Source organism: Fomitiporia mediterranea (assembly GCF_000271605.1).
Source record: "Fomitiporia mediterranea MF3/22 unplaced genomic scaffold FOMMEscaffold_19, whole genome shotgun sequence".
Classification (NCBI taxonomy): Eukaryota; Fungi; Basidiomycota; class Agaricomycetes; order Hymenochaetales; family Hymenochaetaceae; genus Fomitiporia; species Fomitiporia mediterranea.
Window position 1 is genome coordinate 39,033 of NW_006760404.1, and position 15,670 is coordinate 54,702.

Consider the following 15,670-nt stretch of genomic DNA (forward strand, 5'->3'; position numbering starts at 1 on the left):
AGTAGGATTTGTAGTAAGAAGCCTTTTCTACAAATTCAGAAGTTACCTTAGAACTTCTAAACTCTAACTACATACTCTAGGATTTTGTAGAGGTCTAACAGTGAATGTAACACTGAAGGGCTATGACTCAGATTTTTTAATAGTTACTTTTGATTCAATAAACACTGTAGGATTAGAAGTAAATAAAGTAAGAAAAGTAGAAAAAGTAGAAAAAATAAATCAACAAAATTATTTATTAGAAAGGAAAAAGTTGAAAACAAAAGTAGATAGTTCTCCTATTTCTTCTGATTCTTTTAATTCTTCTCTTTACACTTTATCTGAGTCTAAATCTACACAATCTGACTTACTACTTCTGTATTCTAAGATCTCAGAATGTTCAGAACACTATCTAGCCCTGTTTACTACTTAGTAGTTTGTCTATAGTATTAAGTAGGGATAGTCTCAGCTAAGTTCACAGCTAAGGACATGAGTCTGTCCTTATTGAAAGAGAGAGGTTAATAAGGAAATGTTAGTATATATACTTACTCTCTTAGACAATAAGGTTACACAAACTGTATGTTCCCTTTAGAACAAGTAGCAATTCATTAGAGGATGTTCTAGACACTAGCTCTAAGTCTCTGTCCTCTTAGCTCCCTTCTTAGGATCCCCCCAGATCTGAACAATAGCTCTAGTAGACAGTAAATGTACTAGTTTATACATTAATAAGGCCTTTGTGTAGAAACACTACCTCTCTACTCAATGTGTTCCACTTCTGATCCTAGTATACAATGTAGACAGAACCCTGAACCAGAATAGTTAGATTATCAAGTTTGTCCAACTACAGATAACTATTTAGGATTATAAGGAAAGTATTAAGTTTAGAGTCACTAACTTTAGAAAGACAGACATCTTTATTAGATTTAAATAGCTCAAGACTCACAACCCTACTATTGACTAGTTAGAGTAAACACTTGTGTTCAATTAGTGTTCTAAGTCTTACAACTACCTTACACTACTGTTCTAAGTAGATACAGACACTTTCAATGTTACTAACAGTTCTAATAAAGGTGACTAGTTGTTCTTCTTTGACTAGAATAGATATGTGAATACATATTCTAGTCAAGACAGAACAGAGTCAATCTGAAGGATGTCTGAGACAGAACCAGTCTAGAACCCTCTTAGAATGACTCTACTCTAGAACACACATAGACTCAGTCTGCCAGATTTTGTCTAAGAGTTCCCTAAAGTCTTTAATAAAGAGGAATTCAACCAACTTCCTAAACACTGTCCCTAGGACTATACAATTGAATTGACTGAGAGTTTCTAACCTAAGGATTATAAGGTCTACCTACTCAACAGAGACAAGTAGGAGGTGCTTGACAAGTTCCTTTAGGAAAATCTTTAGAACAGTTAGATCCAACCCTTAAAGTTCTCTATAACCTCCCCTTTCTTCTTTGTCAAAAAGAAAGATAAGAAGCTCTACCTAGTCTAGGATTATTATTGTCTTAATAAGGGTACTATTAAAAACAAGTACCTACTCCTCCTAATTCAGGAGCTCATTAATAAGACACATACATTTAGGGTTTTTACTAAGTTAGACATTTGATAAGGATACAACAACATTTGGATCTAAGACAGAGATGAGTAGAAGGCTGTGTTCTAAACCAATCACAGATTGTACAAACCAACTATAATGTTCTTCAGACTAACTAACTTGCTTACAACATTCTAGTCATTCATGAATCACATCCTTACAGATCTGATTGACTCAGAGTATGTTAGTGTGTATCTGGACAACATTCTAATCTTCACTCAGACAGTCAAGCACTATTACTAACTGATTCAAGCAGTTCTACAACAGCTCTAAGATAATAAACTATTCCTCTAAGAAGTAAAGTACTCTTTTACACAGGAGTCAGTAGATTATCTAGGCTTTATAATTAGTAGAGAGGAGGTCTGTATAAATCTGACAAAGGTAACTACAGTTCAGAACTGGCTACAACCTCAGAACCTGAAACAGGTCCAAGTGTTCCTTAGGTTTGTAAACTACTACTAACACTTTATTTAAGACTTTAGTACTATTGTCTAACCCCTTTACAATCTTACTAGCAAAGATGTTCCTTAGTAATAGGATGATTAGTAGCAGTCTGTGTTTGAGTCCCTCAAGTAGGCTATTACTAGTGAGTCTGTATTAGTAGTTCTGACAGTTGTAGACAGGTTCTGAGTTAAAGCCAACTCTTCTGACTTTGTGAATAGAGTAGTACTGTCCTAGTTTATTGACAGAAAGTAGTGTCTAATAGTGTTCTGATTAGAATCCCTCTCTGTAACAGAACAGAACTACCCTATTTATAACAAGGAACTCCTTACAATTGTCTGTTCCCTGAAGGAGTAGTATTAATATCTCCTTAGTATTGTACAGAAGTTTAAGATTTAGAGTAATCACTTTAATCTCTAGTACTTCCAGGCACCTCAGAAGCTTAACTACTACTAAGTCTGCTAGATGTTAGAACTGTAAGACTATGACTTTGTACTAACCTACAAACCTAGAACACAAATGACAAAAGCTGATTTACTCTTAAGATGAGTAGGTTATGAAAGGAGAGAGAATAATAACAAAAATCTTGTTCTCCTAGACAATCCCCATTTTGTATCCAAGATAATCTGAGAGATCTGACTCAAATCTAAGAATGTTGACTTTGTCACCTGTATACAGTAAGCTCTAAGACACACACAGGACTAGGTTATAGTAAAGTAGTTAGAGAAGTAGGCTAGGGATTAGGAGAAGGATAAGAATGGACAGGTTTACTAGAAAGGCTGACTGTATGTTCTAAAGGATTAGAAACTGTAGGAGGACATTGTCTGAGCTCATTATAACAATCTGACTATAGAACATTCAGGCTGACACAAAATGCAGGAACTCATTACTTAGAACTACTAGTAGTTAGGAATGTAGAGGGAAATCCTGAAGTACATAACTAGTTGTAATACATACTAACAGACTAAGGCCTACTAGACAAGGGTTTAGACTCTCCTACATCTGTATTAGATCCTGGATCACTCTTAGGAAGAAGTCTTGGTGGACCTGATTAGTAAGCTACCTGAGTCTTAGGGTTACAATACTATCTGTGTGATTGTCAACCAATTCTCTAAGTAAGTCTATACAGTTCCAACCTAAACAGAACTCACTTCTGAAAGTATAGTGTACATCTATTAGGATCATGTCTTCCAGTTGTACAGACTCTCTCAGAAGCTCATTTACAATTACAGACTATAATTTGAGTCAAAATTTATGTAGGACTTGTATATACTTCTTAGAATTTAAGAGAACCCTTCTACTACATATTACCTACAGACTAACAGTCAAACTGAGTGAGTCAATTAGGAGATCAAGCTCTACCTCTGAATGTTCATCAATCATTAGTAATTAGATTAGTCTGAATAGTTAGCTCTGACAGAATTTGTACACAATAACTAGTAACACTCTACAACAGGACAGTCCCTATTCTTCCTCAATCATGAGAGACATTTGTACTAGAGAACAGTTCTGAACTGGAACATCAGTTCTGAATCTGTAACAGACTTTGTAGAATGGATACACAGGACCAGAGAGGACACACAAGCTCTTTTAGAGAAGGTAGTACAGGTTATAAAGTAGAACTATAATTGGAAGAGGTCTGTAGCCAAGGATTACTAGTCTAGTGACAAGGTTATACTAGAAGCTACTAATCTAACCTTAGATTACTCAATAAAGAAGTTGGACAACAAGTACTTCAGACCCTTTGTTATTAAAAAGAAGGTTAGTGCCTCTGTTTACAAACTCTAACTTCTGGCAACATAGAAGCACATACACCTAGTGTTTAATAAGGTTCTGTTGTCTTAGTACTATAATCCTAGTTTTCCTTTACAACAAAGACCCTCTCTGCCTTCACTAGAACTTATTAGCTCTAAACTAGAATACAAAGTAGAGTACATAGTAGATACTAAGCTGTTACACAGAAAACTCAAATTCCTTGTTCACTAGAAAGGGTACCTAGTTGAGGAGTACACTTAGGAACCTGCCAAGAACTTTACTCATACTTTTAAGACAATCCAAGATTTCTATCAGCTTTATCCTAGTACTCTGTACAAACTCAGCCTTACAGATTTCCAAGCCCTACTATTCCAACCTATGTTTGAGCTACTAACTAAGTCCTATGTTCACTAATCAGAATGATTGGTTTTAGAGAGAGGGTAATGTTACAATTATCTACTCTCATACCTTTAGTTCTAAGGGTTCTACACCCTTCTGTACCAGAACTCAGGACTTCTGTCCCTCAGAAGTACTGTCTATAAACTATATGTATACTGACTCTTACTACTACCCTTCCTCACTTTATTATTCTATTCCTTTGACCACCCCTTCATTCTTTGTTCATTCTATAGTTTCTTACTCTTTGTCCATCCCTTCATTCTTTGTATCTTTATCTTTGACCTTCCTTTCTTTCATTCTTTATAGCTTATCATTCTTAGTAGCTCATACTCTCTAAGTACTCTTGTGTAGTTTAGTATATATAAGCATACAAGATTAGACTGGTCCTGTAGTCTTGATCTTGTCTACTCTAGGTAGTCCTGTACTCTTAGGCTTACTTTATATACTCTACTCTTGTCTCACTCTCTCTCTCTGCCTATTCTACAAGTTCTGACTACATTCTAGTACTTACATTCTGTATTTCTGTTGTGTAGGATAGTTGTAGCCTGGGTCCCCTTACTAAGCCTTCAGGTCCCCTCTATACTGTTACTGACAGGATTTACACTCAGGTTTGATAATGTCCTTATTAGAATACTTGAAAAAGCTCTTCATCTAGAACTAGTTAATAAGATTCTCAGAATAATACTAGAATTGATTACTTACACTAATTAGAAGACTTGTACCATTTCCTTTAACTAAGTCACAGTTTGAATACATTAAGTTTGTACAGAATGCTTACATATACATCTGACTTTAACAGTTCTAAGCTTTTAGATTAATCTGCCTGTAATTTACAATCAATCTATTCTAATAAACATTAGAGAAGTCTGAAAGTAAAGAGTATACTTTACCTGTAGAAAGTTAGAACACTAAATTAAGGACTGTTTACAGAAGTGACAGTATATCTGTCAGGTTATTAGAGTAATAATGAGTAATGAGTAGGATTTGTAGTAAGAAGCCTTTTCTACAAATCCAGAAGTTACTTCAGAACTCTTAGACTCTGACTATATACTCTAAGATTTTGTAGAGGCCTAACAGTAAATACAGTACTAAAGGACTATAACTTGGATTTTTTAACAGTCACTTTTAATTTAATAGACACTATAGGATTAGAAGTAAATAAAGTAAGAAAAGTAGAAAAGGTAGAAAAAGTAGAAAAAGTAAATTAAGAAAATTATTTATTAAAAAAGAAAAAGTTAAAAACAAAAGTAGATAGTTCTCTTATTTCTTCTGATTCTTTTGATTCTTCTCTTTACACTTTATTTAAGTCTAAATCTGTACAATCTAACCTACTACTTCTGTGTTCTAAGAACTTAGAATGTTTAGAACATTACTCAGCCTTGTTTACTACTCAGTAGTTTGTCTATAGTATTAAGTAGGAATAGTCTTAGCTGAGTTTACAGTTGAGAACATAAGTCTGTCCTTGTTGAAAGAGAGAGGTTAATAAGGAAATGTTAGTGTATATACTTACCCTCTTAGACAATAAGACTGTACAAACTGTATGTTCCCTTCAGAACAAGTAGTAATTTATTAAAGAACATTCTAAACACTAGCTTTAAGTCCCTATCCTCTTAGCTCCCTTCTTAGGATCCCTCCAGATCTGAATAATAGCTCTAGTAGATAGTAGATACACTAGTTTGTACATTAATAAGGCCTTTGTGTAGAAACACTACCTTCCTACTTAATGTGTTCTACTTCTGATTCTAGTATATAATACAGACAGAACTCTAAACTGGAATAGTTAGATTACTAAGTTTGTTTAACTATAGATAGTCATTTAGGATTATAAGGAAAGTATTGAATTTAGAGTCATTAATTTTAGAAAGACAGACATCTTTATCAGATTCAAATGGCTTAAGGCTTACAACCCTACTATTAACTAGTTAGAGTAAACACTCACATTTGATTAGTGTTCTAAGTCTTATAGTTACCTTACACTACTGTCTTAAGTAGATACAGACACTTCTAATGTTACTAACAGTTCTAATAAAGGTAACCAGTTGTTCTTCTTTGACTAGGATAAATATGTAGACACATATTCTAGTTAAGGTAGAACAGAGTCAATCTAAAGGATTTCTGAGACAGAACCAGTCTAGAACTCACTCAGAACAACTCAACTCTAGAACACACATAAACCCAACCTGTTAGATTTTGTCTGAGAGTTCCCTAAAGTCTTTAGTAAAGAGGAATTTGACTAGCTTCCTGAATGTCACTCTTAGAACTATACAATTGAGTTAACTAAGAGTTTCTAACTTAAGGATTGTAAAGTCTATCTACTTAATAGAGATGAGTAGGAAGTACTTAACAAGTTCCTTCAGGAAAATCTTTGAAACAGTCAGATCTAACTCTCAAAGTTTCTTATAGCCTTCCCTTTCTTCTTTGTCAAAAAGAAAGATAGGAAGCTCTGTCTAGTTTAGGATTATTACTATCTTAATAAGAGTACTATTAAAAATAAGTACTTACTCTCTCTAATTCAAGAGCTCATTAATAAGACACATACATTTAGAGTCTTTACTAAGTTGGACATTCAATAAGGATATAATAATATTTGGATCCAAGACAGAAATAAGTAGAAGACTGTGTTCTAAACTAATTACAGACTGTACAAACTAACTATAATGTTCTTTAGACTAACTAACTTGCTTATAATGTTCTAGTCATTCATAAATCACATCCTTACAGATCTGATTAACTTAGAGCATGTTAGTGTGTATCTAAACAACATTCTGATTTTCACCTAGACAGTTAAGTACTATTATTAACTAATTTAAGCAATTCTATAATAACTCTAAGATAATAAACTGTTCCTCTAAGAAGTAAAGTGTTCTTTTATACAGGAGTTAGTAGATTATCTAGACTTTGTAATCAGTAGAGGAGAGGTCTGTATAGATTCAGTAAAGGTAACTATAGTTTAGAACTGGCTACAATCTTAGAACCTGAAACAAGTCTAAGTATTCCTTAAGTTTACAAATTACTACTAATACTTTATCTGAGACTTTAGTACTATTGTCTGGCCCCTTTACAATCTTACTAGTAAAGATGTTTCTTAGTAATAGAGTGATTAGAAGTAGTCTGTGTTTGAGTCCCTTAAGTAGACTATTACTAGCAAGCCTGTATTAGTAGTTCTAACAGTTGTAAACAAGTTCTAAGTTAAAGCTAACTCTTCCAACTTTACAAATAGAGTAGTACTGTCTTAGTTTATTAACAGAAAGTAGTGTCTGATAGTATTCTAATCAGAATCCCTCTCTGTAATAGAATAGAACTACTCTATCTATAATAAGGAACTTCTTACAATTGTTTGTTCTCTAAAGGAGTAGTATTAATATCTTCTTAGTACTATACAAAAGTTTAAGATTTAGAGTAATTACCTTAATCTCTAATACTTCTAAGTGTCTTAGAAGCTTAACTACTACTAAGCCTACTAGATGTTAGAACTGTAAAACTATGACTTTGTACTAACTTACAAACTCAGAATATAAATGACAAAAGCTAATTTACTCTTAAGACAAGTAGGTTATAAAAGAGGGGAGAATGATAACAAAAATCTTATTCTTCTAAACAATTCCTGTTTTGCATCTAAGACAATCTAAGAGATCCAACTTGAATCTGAGAATGTTGACTTTGTTACTTGTATACAGTAAGCTCTAAGACACATATAGGATAGGGTTATAGTAAAGTAGTTAAAGAAGTAAGCTAGAGACTAGAAGGAGGATAAGGATGAACAGGTTTACTAGGAAGGCTAACTGTATGTTCTAAAGAATCAGAAGCTGTAGGAGAACATTGTCTAAGTTTATTATAACAATCTGACTGTAGAACATCCAGACTAACACAAAACACAGAAACTTATTACTTAGAACTACTAGTAGTTAGGAATGTAGAGAGAAATTCTAAAGTATGTAACTAGTTACAATACATATTAACAGACTAAAGCTTACTAGACAAGGATTTAAACTCCTCTACATTTGTATCAGATTCTAGATTACTCTTAGGAAGAAGTCTTAGTAGACCTGATTAGTAAGCTACCTGAGTCTTAGAGTTACAATACTATCTGTATAATTGTCAACTGATTCTCTAAGCAAGTCTATACAGTTTCAACCTAAACAGAACTCACTTCTAAAGATATAGTACACATTTATTAAGATTATGTTTTCCAGTTACATAGACTCTCTCAGAAGCTTATTTACAATTGTGGACTATAATTTGAGTCAAAATTCATACAGGACTTGTACACACTTCTCAGAATTTAAGAGAACCCTTCTACTATATATTACTTACAGACTGATAGTTAAACTGAGTAAGTCAATCAGAAGATCAAGCTCTATCTCTAAATGTTTATTAATTATTAGTAGTCAGATTAGTCTGAATAGTTAGCTCTAACAGAATTTGTGTACAATAACTAGTAACACTCTATAATAAGACAGTCTCTATTCTTTCTCAACTATAAGAGACATTTGTATTAGAGGATAGTTCTAAACTAGAACAGTAGTTCTAAATCTGTAACAGACTTTGTAGAACAGATGTGTAAGACTAGAGAGAACACACAAGCTCTTTTAGAGAAGGTAGTGTAGGTTATAAAGTAGAACTATAATTAGAAGAGATTCACAGCTAAGGATTACTAGCCTAGTAACAAAGTTATACTAGAAGCTACTAATCTAACTATAGATTACTTAATAAAGAAGTTGGACAACAAGTACTTTAGACCCTTTATTATTAAAAAGAAGGTTAGTGTCTCTGTCTACAAACTCTAACTTCTAGCAACCTAGAAGTATATACACTTAGTGTTTAACAAGGTTCTGTTGTCTTAGTACTATAATCTAGGTTTTCCTTTATAACAAAGACTCCTACTACCTTTACTAGAACTCATTAGTTCTGAACCAGAATACAAAGTAGAGTATGTAGTAAATACTAAGCTAGTGTACAGAAAGCTCAAGTTTCTTGTTTACTAGAAAGAGTACTCAGTTAAAGAACACACTTGAGAACCTACTAAGAATCTTACTTATACTATTAAGACAATCTGAGACTTCTATCAACTTTATCCAGGTACTCTATCCTAACTCTGCCTCACAGATTTCCAAACCCTACCATTCTAACTTATGCCTGAGTTACTAACTAAGTCTAATGTTTACTAATCAGAATAATTAGTTTTAAAGAGAGGGTAATATTATAGTTCTCTACTCTTACACCTTCAGTTCTACAGGTTCTACACCCTTCTGTACTAGAACTCAGGACTTCTGTCCCTTAGGAGTACTGTCTATAAACTATATGTAGACTAACTCTTACTACTACCCCTCCTTACTTTATTATTCTGTTCCTTTAACTACTCCTTCATTCCTTATTCATTCTATAGTCTCTTACCCTTTGTTTATCCCTTCATTCTTTATACATTTATCTTTAACCTTTTCTTCCTTTATTTCTTTATAGCTCATCATTCTTAGTAGCTCACCATTCCCTGAGTACTCTTGTATAGTTTAGTATATATAGGTGTACAAGATCAGACTGGTCCTATAGTTTTGATCTTGTCTACTCTAAGTAGTCCTGTACTCTTAAACTTACTCTATATACCTTACACTTGTTAGCAACAGTGTAGAGGGGACCTGAAGGCTCAGTAAGAGGACCCAGGCTACAACTATCCTACACAACAGAAATACAGAATGTAAGCACTAGAACATAGTCAGAACTTACAGAACAGGTAGAGAGAGAGAGTGAGACAAGAGTAGAGTATATAGAGTGAGCCTAAGAGTACAGGACTACCTAGAGTAGACAAGATCAAGACTATAGGACCAGTCTGATCTTGTACACCTATATATACTAAACTATACAAGAGTACTTAGAGAGTATGAGCTACTAAGAATGATAAGCTATGAAGAATGAAAGAAAGGAATGTCAAAGATAAAAGTACAAAGAATGAAGGGATGAACAAAGGGTAAGAGACTATAGAATGAACAGAGAATGAAGGAGTGGTCAAAGGAATAGAATGATGAAGTAAGGAAGGATAGTAGTAAGAGTTAGTATATATATAGTTTATAAACAGTACTCTTAAAGGACAGAAGTCCTGAGTTCTGGTACAGAAGGGTGTAGAACCCTTGGAACTAAAGGTACAGGAGTAGAGAATTGTAACATTACCCTCCCTCTAAAACTAATTGTCCCAATTAGTAAACATAGGGCTTAGTTAGTAGTTTAGGCATAAGTTAGAATAGTAAGGCTTAGAAATCTGTAAGGCTGAGTTTGTACAGAGCACTAGGATGAAGCTGATAGAAGTCTTAGATTGTCTTAAGAGTATGGGTGAGGTTCTTAGTAGGTTCCCAAGTATGCTCCTCAACTGGGTACCCTTTCTAGTAAACAAGGAATTTGAGTTTTCTGTACAGTAGCTTAGTATCTACTATATACTCTACTTTGTATTCTGGTTTAGAACTAATGAGTTCTAGTAGAGGCAGAGAGGGTCTTTGTTGTGAAGGAAAATCAGGATTATAGTACTAAGACAACAGAACCTTATTAAACACTAGGTGTATGTACTTTCATGTTACTAGAAGTTAGAGTTTGTAGGTAGAGGCACTAACCTTCTTTTTAATAACAAAGAGTCTGAAGCACTTGTTGTCCAACTTCTTCATTAAGTAATCTGAGGTCAGATTAGTAGCTTCTAGTATAACCTTGTTACTAGGCTGGTAATCCTTAGCTACAGACCTCTTCCAATTATAGTTCTACTTTATAACCTACACTACCTTCTCTAAAAGAGCTTGTGTGTCCTCCCTAGTTCTGTACATCTGTTTTACAAAGTCTGTTGTGGATTCAGAACTACTGTTTTAGTTCAGAACTGTCCCCTGGTACAAATGTCTCTCATAATTGAGGAAGAACAGGGACTGTCCTGTTGTAGAGTGTTGCTAGTTATTGTGTATGAATTCTGTCAGAGCTAACTATTCAGACTAATCTGATTACTAATGATTAATGAACATTCAGAGGTAGAGCTCAATCTCCTGATTGACTCACTCAGTTTGACTGTCAGTCTGTAGGTGATAGGTAGTAGAAGGGTTCCCTTGAATTCTGAGAAGTGTATACAAGTCCTACATGAATTTCAACTTGAATTGTAGTCTACAATCATGAATGAGCTTCTAAGGGAGTCTGTACAACTAGAAGACATGATTCTGATAAATACATACTATACTTTTAGAAGTGAGTTCTGTTCAGGTTAAAACTGTGTAGACTTGCTTAGAGAATTAGTTAACAATCACACAGATAGTGTTGTAACCCTAAGACTTGGGTAGCTCACTAATCAGGTCTACTAAGACTTCTTCCTAAGAGTAATCTGGAATCTAATACAGATGTAGAGGAGTCTAAACCCTTGTCTAGTAGGCCTTAGTCTGTTAGTACATATTGTAACTAGTCATGTACTTTAGAATTTCCCTCTACATTCTGGGCTACTAGTAGTTCTAAGTAATGAGTTTCTGTGTTTTGTGTCAGTCTGGATGTCCTACAGTTAGATTGTTATGATAAGCTCAGACAATGTCCTCCTACAGCTTTTAATCCTTTAGAATGTACAGTTGGCCTTTCTAGTAAACCTGTCTATCCTCATCCTCCTCCCAATCCCTAGCCTGCTTCTCTAGTTGCTTCACTACAACCTAGTCCTGTGTGTGTCTCAGAGCTTACTGTATGTAGGTGACAAAGTTAACATTCTTGGATTCAAGTCAGATCTCTTAGATTGTCTTGGATGCAAAACAGGAATTGTCTAAGAGAACAAGATTTTTGTTATCATTCTCCCCCCTTTCATAACCTACTTGTCTTAAGAGTAAATTAGCTTTCATTATTTGTGTTCCAGGTTTGTGAGTTAGTACAAAGTTATAGTTCTACAGTTCTAACATCTAACAAGCCTAGTAGTAGTTGAGCTTCTAAGACACTCAGAAGTACTAGAGATTAAGGTGATCACTCTAGATCTTAAACTTCTACACTATACTGAGGAGATATTGACACTACTCTTCTAGGGAACAGACAATTGTAAGGAGTTCCTTATTATAGATAGAGTAGTTCTGTTCTGTTGTAGAGAGGGATTCTGATCAGAACACTATTGGACACTACTTTCTGTCAATGAACTAGGACAGTACTACTCTATTTGTAAAGTCAGAAGAGTTGGCTTTGACCCAGAACTTGTCTACAACTGTTAGAACTACTAATACAGGCTTACTAGTAATAGCCTATTTAAGGGACTCAAACACAGACTGTTACTGATTACCCTATTACTAAGAAACATCTTTGCTAGTAAGATTGTGAAGGGGCTGGGCAATAGTACTAAAGTCTCAAATAAAGTATTAGTAGTAGTTTACAAACCTAAGGAACACTTGGACCTGTTTCAGGTTCTAAGGTTGTAGCCAGTTCTGAACTACAGTTACCTTTGCTAGATCCATACAGACTTCTCCTCCACCAATTACAAAGCCTAGATAATCTACTGACTCCTGTGTAAAGGAGTACTTTACTTCTTAGAGGAACAGTTTATTATCTTAGAACTGTTGTAGAACTGCTTGGATCAGTTAGTAATAGTGCTTGACTGTCTAGGTAAAGATCAGAATGTTGTCCAGATACATACTAATATGCTCTGAGTTAATCAGATCTGTAAGGATGTGATTCATAAATAACTAGAACATTATAAGTAAGTTAGTTAGTCTAAAGAACATTATAGTCAGTTTGTACAATCTGTAATTAGTTTGGAACACAGCCTTCTACTCATCTCTGTCTTAGATCCAAATATTATTATACTCTTATCAAATGTCCAACTTAGTGAAAACCCTAAATGTATACATCTTATTAATGAGCTCCTGAATTAGGAGGAGTAGGTACTTGTTTTTAACAGTACCCTTATTAAGACAACAATAATCCTAGACTGAGTAAAGCTTCCTATCTTTCTTTTTGACAAAGAAGAAAGGGGAGGCTATAGAGGACTTTAAGGGTTGGATCTAGCTGTTCTGAAGATTTTCCTAAAGGAACTTGTTGAGCACCTCCTACTTGTCTCTGTTGAATAGGTAGACCTTATAATCCTTAGGTTAGAAACTCTTAGTCAATTCAATTGTATAGTCCTAGAGACAGTGTTTAGGAAGCTGGTCAAATTCCTCTTTACTAAAGACTTTAAGGAACTCTTAGACAAAATCTAGTAAGTTAAGTCTATATACATTCTAGAGTAGAGTTGTTCTGAGAGGGTTCTAGACTGGTTCTGTCTTAAACATCTTTCAGATTAACTCTGTTCTGTCTTAACTAGAATATGTATCCACATATTTATCCTAGTTGAAGAAGAACAACTGGTCACCTTCATTAGAACTGTTAGTAACATTAAAAGTGTCTGTATCTACTCAGAACAGTAGTATAAGGTAGTTGTAAGACTTGGGACACTAATTAAACACAAGTGTCTACTCTAACTAGTCAATAGTAGGGTTGTGAGCCTTAAGCCATTTGAATCTAATAAAGACATCTGTCTTTCTAAGGTTAGTGACTCTGAACTCAATACTTTCCTTATGATTCTAAATAGTCATCTGTAGTTGGACAAACTCAGTAATCCAACCATTCCAGTTCAGAGTTCTATCTACATTGTATACTAGAATTAGGAGTAAAACATGTTAAGTAAGAAGGTAGTGTTTCTACACAAAGGCCTTATTAATGTACAAACTAGTGTATTTACTATCTACCAGAACTGTTGTTCAGATCTGAGAGGATCCTGAGAAGAGAGCTAAGAGGACAGGAACTTAGAGCTAGTGCTCAGAACATCCTTGGATGAACTACTACTTGTTCTAAAGGGAATGTACAGCTTGTACAGTCTTGTTGTCTAAGAGGGTAAGTATATGTACTAACATTTCCTCATTAACCTCTCTCTTTCAACAAGGATAGACTTATGTCCTCAGTTGTGAACTCAGCTGAGACTATCCCTACTTGATACTATGGACAAACTACTAAGTAGTGAACAGGGCTGGGTAGTGTTCTAAACATTCTAAGATCTTAGAATGTAGAAGGGGCAGGTTGGATTGTGTAGATTTAGACTCAGATAAAGTGTGAAGAGAAGAATCAAAAGAATCAGAAGAAATAGGAGAACTATCTACTTTTGTTTTCAACTTTTTTCTTTCTAATAAATAATTTTGTTGATTTATTTTTTCTACTTTTCCTACTTTTTCTACTTTTCTTACTTTATTTACTTTTAATCCTACAGTGTCTATTGAATCAAAAGTGACTGTTAAAAAATCTGAGTCATAGCCCTTCAGTGTCACATTTACTGTTAGGCCTCTACAAAATCCTAAAGTATGTAGTTAGGGTTTAGAAGTTCTAAGGTGACTTCTGAATTTGTAGAAAAGGCTTCTTACTACAAATCCTGCTTGTTACTCATTATTGCTCTAATGACCTGACAGATATACTGTTACTTCTGTAAGCAGTCCTTAATCTAGTGCCCTGACTTTCTGTAGACAAAGTATACTCCTTACTTTTAGGCTTCTCTAATGTCTATCAGAACAGATTGATTACAAATTACAGGTGGATTAATCTGAGGGCTCAGAACTGTTAGAGCTAGACACATGTGTAGACATTCTGTACAGACTTGATACATTTGAGCTGTAGCTTAGTTGAAGGAGATAGTGTGTATCTTCTACTCAGTGTAGGTGACTAGTTCTAACATTATTCTAAGGATCTTATTAACCAGTTCCAGGTGAAGAGCTTTTTCAAGCATTCTAATAAGAACATTATTAAACTCAAGCATGAATCCTACCTTCTGGGCCAGAATATCAAACTCCTGAAAGAAGGCATTAGTAAAATGTTTACCCTGTTACAGAGATACAAGCTTGTTCTGTACATTATGCTTCTTATTCAGATTGATGAAGGAAGTACAGAGCTGCCTTATAAATTCTAAGTACAACTCATTGTTCTAAAGTCAGATCAGGCTTCCAATCTAATAGCCTTCAATCCAGTTCTGGGCCTAGGTGGCTGTGTTGCCTTCCTTCATGAAGGAGAGGACAAATAGGATGTGATTGAGATCTGAGGATAGATCAGTCAAAGTAGTAGCTATGTATAGTTTGACTTAGTGTTAGAAGTTCTCAAAGTGCTACCTATTAAAGTCTAAAGGGTAGGCTACATGTACTTTCTTTCTAGAACAGGTTGTAACTTTTAGAACAATCAGAACAGGTTCTAAAGGGGCTGAGAGTATATAGTTAGTAAAGGCCTCTTAGATAGAGGTCTGTACATATTAAGCTAGTTCTGCTTGTAACTACTGATCTGGTAGGACAGTAGGGGTGACAGTCAGTATAGGAGGGTCTATGTTTATACTACAAAGGAATCAGTACTAAACTAAAAGGGGTAATGAATAGAAGAAGGGTGGCAAAAGTTTAAAAGGGTTTAGAAAGTTTAAAATTTAAAAATGTAAAAGGGTTAGGACAAAGAAAAGAGATTGATACAATAGTAAGTACTAATGCTCAAAACATAGGAGAGTTGTAGAGTAGTAATAGGTAG